This window comes from Sarcophilus harrisii, chromosome 5 (assembly GCF_902635505.1).
Source record: "Sarcophilus harrisii chromosome 5, mSarHar1.11, whole genome shotgun sequence".
NCBI classification, from domain to species: domain Eukaryota; kingdom Metazoa; phylum Chordata; class Mammalia; order Dasyuromorphia; family Dasyuridae; genus Sarcophilus; species Sarcophilus harrisii.
The window spans coordinates 19,463,564-19,469,563 of NC_045430.1; the positions used below are offsets into that span (position 1 = coordinate 19,463,564).

Genomic DNA, 6,000 nt, shown 5'->3' on the forward strand with positions numbered 1-6,000 from the left:
CACTTCCTCGTCATCTCATAAAATACCCCTTTTCATTCAAGACTCAATCCTTGTGTTTTGTCACTTGAGGAGACTTTTTCTTCCCCAGGGTTGTTGGTTCTCACTCCCTTTCCTCAAACAAACATGTGTGTACTCGTCTCTTTACATCTTATATTTTCCCTAACAGAATATAAAATGGGTGAAGAACTGCCTTGTTTTTGGTTTTGTCTTTATATTCTCAGTATTTAGAACAATGCCTGGCAAGTAATTGATGCTTGTTGAATTAATAAATGAATGAATTTCCAATCTGAATAGAATGTAAACTCCTTGGAGGCAAGGACTATTTGAGTCTTGTCTTTGTATCCTCAGCGCACAGTATAATATCCAAGACATAGTAAGTGTCTATAAATGTTTGTTGAATTAAAGAATGAATTAAGAATTATTTATTGAGCGAGCAAATGCAGAACCTTTACAATAGCATTCTAATAATTTTATCTTGGTATCACAGTACTTTACACAGGATAGGAACTTAACTGATGCCTAAATTGGAATTAAATTTCAATTGACTTTTCAATCCAACTGTATTACTTGGTTTCATGCTTGCCTGTCTATTATACTTGTCTATTATATTATTACAATTTGGGGACTGAACTTTCTTAGGGACCAGAAGTACTAGTATGATTTTAATCTTCCTTTACGTATTCTTTCGGATTATTTTCTACAGTGTATTTGGGACAGAAAATCCATATGCACACATGATTTAAAGTATTCATATATATATATAAAAGTAAAACTAGTGAAAGTTAGCTAACATTTATTGAGTATCTGCTATGTTAAAACATGGTGCTGGGCACTTTGGAAGATACAAAGTTGAGTTACATACAGTCTTTGTATTTTCATAAAGAGTTTACAATCCTATAACTTACAGCTTTTTGGGGATTACTAAGCCCTGTCTCCAAAATGAACCTACAAAGAATGTAATATCATTATTTTTATACTTACTTCCAATAAGTCATAAGGTAAAGGGACTTATCCAGATCATATAACTAGAGGTTTTTGGAGCTAGGCTCTATGAACCTGCTCTTTCCATGATATAGTTTCTCTAATTTAAAAAATGAGCTAAAATTCATTTAAGTGCCTAGCAAGGGGAGCATAGATTTTTAGAGATGTCAGAGATCATTTAGAACTTCCTCACTTATAGAAGAGAAAGCTGAATCCCTCAAATTCAATCCATTCAATGAGTTACTCAGAAAAGAATAAGTGGTCTATCTGCTGGGGATGTGCAAATGAAATAGTCCTTGCCCTCAGAAGCTTACAATCTAATATTTAGTATCTAGGTATAGATACTAAATAGATACAAGAAAAAGAAGTAGATTTTTCCAATACAAATAAAATAAATGAACATTCTCCCTGCCAAGGCCAGATGTCAGTAGGAGTGAGAAAAACTCTAGAAGCTGGGCAAAGAAGAGATCAATCACTAATAAAGTGTTAAGCACATATCATGTGTCCCCAAGATACCGTGTTATATTAATGTTAGAAACATGAGGCAAAAAATAAAGTCTAACATCTCTCTGTGATCTAGTTAAAACACCGAGAGAAACCACTGATCCCATGAAATATTATTCTGTCAAGCCCTTCTCAAAGAAATTTAAATGACCCCATCTATTTGTTGACTCTGATGCTGTGAAATAAGCCACCAGGACTCACAAGGAAAGGTTAAATTACATGATTTTCAATATCCCGGCCAGGAGCAGCGAACCATTGTTATCAGATCCGGGCAATTGGTTTGCGGACTCCGAACTAATTAATCAGTTACCTATAAAAGCCCGATTCCTCCTCAATAAGTAAATTTCTATGTGTGTTTTGTCCCTCCGACAGACTCGGCTTCCATTGGAGTCATTTGGGTGGTGTATGGCCATTTTAATAAGCTCTATGGACAGATGAATGCAGTCGCTTTGTAAGGGAAACATCTCTCTTTTGTGAGTTTCCACAGGAATATTATCACGGCATCTTTCCCCCAAATTCATAGACCTTCAACAAAACCTCTTTTCAAAGACCAGAGAGTCCGCTTGTGTCCCCTTGTCACTAATTGGGACGTCAGTTCCCTTGGCAGAATGAAAAGCTGTTAATTATTTCTCTTCATATCTGACGAAATTTCCCTCTTTTCTCCTCTCTTTCAGAAGGGATCATTAGCCTGACATAGCGAACAAAGCCACATTAGGACCTCAACTTCTTAATGATCAAAAAAGAAAAATCCCCCCACTCGGTCCATTTTCTTATCTTCTATTTAACAACTTTATCATATTTGAATTTAGCCTCATCCTATTATGGAGAGATAATGAGGCTGCTGGTTTGCTGGCTGACGGAGCCCATTCTCCATAGGATGCATTTTGAAAACCTCAGTGAAGGTACCGACAATAACAGCCCAGAGTTTTCTGTACCAATATTTGCAATAAAAAGTCACAATATTGAGACTATGTTTTCCCCATTTTTATCTTAAAGCTGGGCTTTCTTGAATATACCTAAGTACGTATTTAGTGGGATAATAGAAAATATTCAGGGGCATTCAGATGGGCAGTGGATACAGCACCGGCCCTGGGAGATCTGAATTCAGATCCGGCCTCAGACACTTAATATTGTGTGACCCTGGGCAACACTTAACCCCAATTGCAATTGCAAAACCAAACCAAAACGTCAATGAGAAGAAAATGTTCCATTCTGGGAGAAGATCTGGATCCAAATTCTGGTTCAAACCAATTCCTGTGAAACAGCTTTTCCTTTTTTCTTCTTTTTTTCTTTTTTTTTGCTGAGGCAATTGGAGTTAAGTGACTTGCTCAGGGTCACACAGCTAGAAAGTGTTAAATGTCTGAGAGCAAATTTGAATTCAGATCCTCCTAACTTCAGGGCTAATGTGCTATCCACTGAACCACCTAGCTGCCCTACCAGTAGAAGAGATATATGCATCCTAGTTACTTCAAGGATCTGCTGCAAGGTGAACTTCTTTTAAATTTAAGAGAGGATGGAAGACAATATGATGAAACCCTAGCCTTAAAATTAAGAAGATTGGAGTTGAAGTTTTGATTCTCATATATGTTGTCTGTTTGTTCTGGGCAAGGTACTTAAGCCCTTAAACCCTCAGTTTCCTGATCTGTAAAATAGAAATAATAATCTTGTAGTATGAAGTAAACCTGGTATTGTAGATAGAAAACTGTCCTCAAAGCCCAAAAGATCTGAATTCAAGTCTCATTTCTAACACATTTCTGTCTGTGTGATCCTGAGCAAGTCACACACCTTTCAGTGTTTGAGGCAACTCTTTAAAATTCCAAGACAAAGGGATTGCTAGGTGGAACAGTAGTTAGAGCCCCATCCGGGAAGTCAGAAAGACCTGAGTTCAAATCTGGTCAGACACTTGATACGTCCTAGCTGTGTGACCCTGGGCAAGTCATTTAACCCCAACTACCTCAGCAAAAAAAAATAAAAATTCTAAGACAAAGAGAGGATTCATATACTTAGAAAGAGCTTTCACCCCAGAATTTCCCCACGCCAATGAAACCACCTCCCCCAAAATGGCTACACTGTGAGATCTTATATTAGTTTTTAAAAATTTCTCTTTTTCATATCTTTCCAGACTTATCTGTGTCAGACATTTTTATCAAAAGAAAAATGAACAGGATTTCACAAAATATGTCTGAATCTGAATAACTCTTTAAGGATTTAGAAAAATCTACAACTAATGGGAAATTTGGGGAAAACTGGTTTTGGAGATAGCTGAATCAGTTTAGCTAGATTAATCAATCAACCAACATGCATTTATTAAGCGCCTGGTATATTCCAGGCTCTGTGCTAGGATAAGAAATGAATGATATATATTTCCTTGAATCTTAACATAGATTTTTATATATCTCTACAATTAGAAAATAACTTCTAGGAGGGCAGGGACCTTAGCGATGGACAGTACTGCACAGTTAAGAATTCAGCCCCTTCTTGGCTCTTTTCAACAATGAGATGATTCAAGGCAATTCCAATAGACTTTTGATGGAAAGAGTCATTCATATCCAGTTAGAAAACTATGGAGCCTGAATGTGGATCACAACATAGTATTTTCAGCTTTTGTTGTTGTTGGTTTGCTTGCTTTTCCCCCTCTCATTTCCTTTCCCCTTTTGATCTGATTTTTCTTGTACAGCATGATAAATGTGGAAATAGGTTTGAAGAATTGCACATGTTTAACCTATAATGGATTACTCTCTTTTTAGGGAAGAGGGAGAGGAAAGGAGAAAAATTTGGAACACAAGGTTTTGCAAGAGTGATTATTGAAAAAAAAACTTTGCATTGCATATATTTCGAAAAATAAAAAGCTATTTTTTAAAGAATTCACTCCATTGAGTACAATCTTCAATATTCATGCATTTAACTTTTTTTTATTATAGCTTTTTATTTACAAATTATATGCATGAGTAATTTTTCAGCACTGACAATTGCAAAACCTTGTGTTCCAACTTTTCCCCTCATTCCCCCCATCCCGTTCCCTAGATGGAAGGTAGACCAATACATGTTAAATATGTTAAAGTATATGTTAAATACAATATATGTATATATAGTTATACAATTATCTTGTGCATTTAACTTTTATGACTTCAAGCACACATGGGATTTTATTAGAAACCTCATTTTTGCTTTCATGTTGACAACCACACATATTGACATTATGTACAGTGGAAGAAAAAATGAGAAGAGGATGTGGGCAAGTTTGGGGAGAGGCTACCTCTCCTACCAATTTCGTGTGATATGAAAAGTGAATATTGTCTGAAATAATTTTTTTCATTGACAAAAGATCACAGAATGCTAAGGAATTATTGACAAGAAAAGTGTTTTGCATGTTAACCAATCTTATTTTGCATGCTGAATTTTATGGTTAATAATTTTTTGTGGTTAATTTGTGGTTAATAATTTTATAGTTATGGCTAGGAAAAGCACATATTATCAGAATTAATGTTTTGTTATAGATAATTATATGAAAAGTATATTTTCTGTAATCTGTAGTGAAATAATACAGTTTTTGATGGTTTAAGACCTAATCTCTTATTTCCCAAAATTTCAGTGTATCAGCATTTGAATTTTTGCCATTTTCTAAGAAAGTTGTCCCTGCAAAAGTTGAAGATGGTCTGTATTTATCTTTTTGCAGCTTCTACACTGCCAGGGTTATGCGAGGTAGGCTAAGGGATACAGAAATATAAGAAATAGAAGACATCGTCCTGGCCCTCAAGTGTTTTACAGTTGAATGTGAAGACCAGGGCAGGCAAGAGCACACATATAAATGATTAGAGAATATTGAAAGACAGCATACAGAATTTCAGAAAGGCCCTATGCAAAAGTACCCTCCATAGCATCCCTGACAAGGAGTCCTTGAGCTACCACTTATAGACTCACTTCAACTGATGGAGAGCCCATTACTCTCAAGGCAGTCGATTCTCTCATTGTTAGAAAGTTGTTTTTCCTTTTATACTGAACTGAAATCTGAGCTCTGGTACTTCCCCCCCAACTCCCACCGTCTTTGTGGCTTAAACAAAAGAGTGCCAGAGTTAGAGGATATGGGTTCAAATCCCGAGTGTTCCACTTTCTATCGATGGGACTTTGGAGAAATCATTTTCCCTGTCAGCTGCAGTTTTCTCATCTGTAAAATGAAGAAGGACTAGATAATCTCTGAGGATAGTTTCTGAAATCCACACCAGTCAAAATTCCAATGAAGCTTTGGTCTTTCATGATCAAAAAATCATGATCCTACACTAAGGAAAATGTTTCCAAGATTTTGAACATGACATCTCCCCAAGGCCAAAAGTGAGCCTTTCTTTTGGCCTGTTTTTTCTAATTTTGTTTTCTGGATCTCTAAGATAATTGAACTTTGTGTCGGGGAGAAGTGACTAAATCTATCTGGTACATTACCAGATGTTAAGGATGCTACTGAAGAAAGGAAACAAGTATTTATTAAGTGCCTACTATGTGCCAGATGCTGAGCTAAGCACT

The 6,000-nt window shown here is 36.1% G+C and overlaps 1 protein-coding gene across 1 annotated transcript in view; it reads right to left on the reverse strand.

Moving 5' to 3' along the window:
• RFX4 (regulatory factor X4) overlaps positions 1-6,000 on the reverse strand; it is a 110,471-nt gene that overhangs the window by 64,892 nt on the left and 39,579 nt on the right.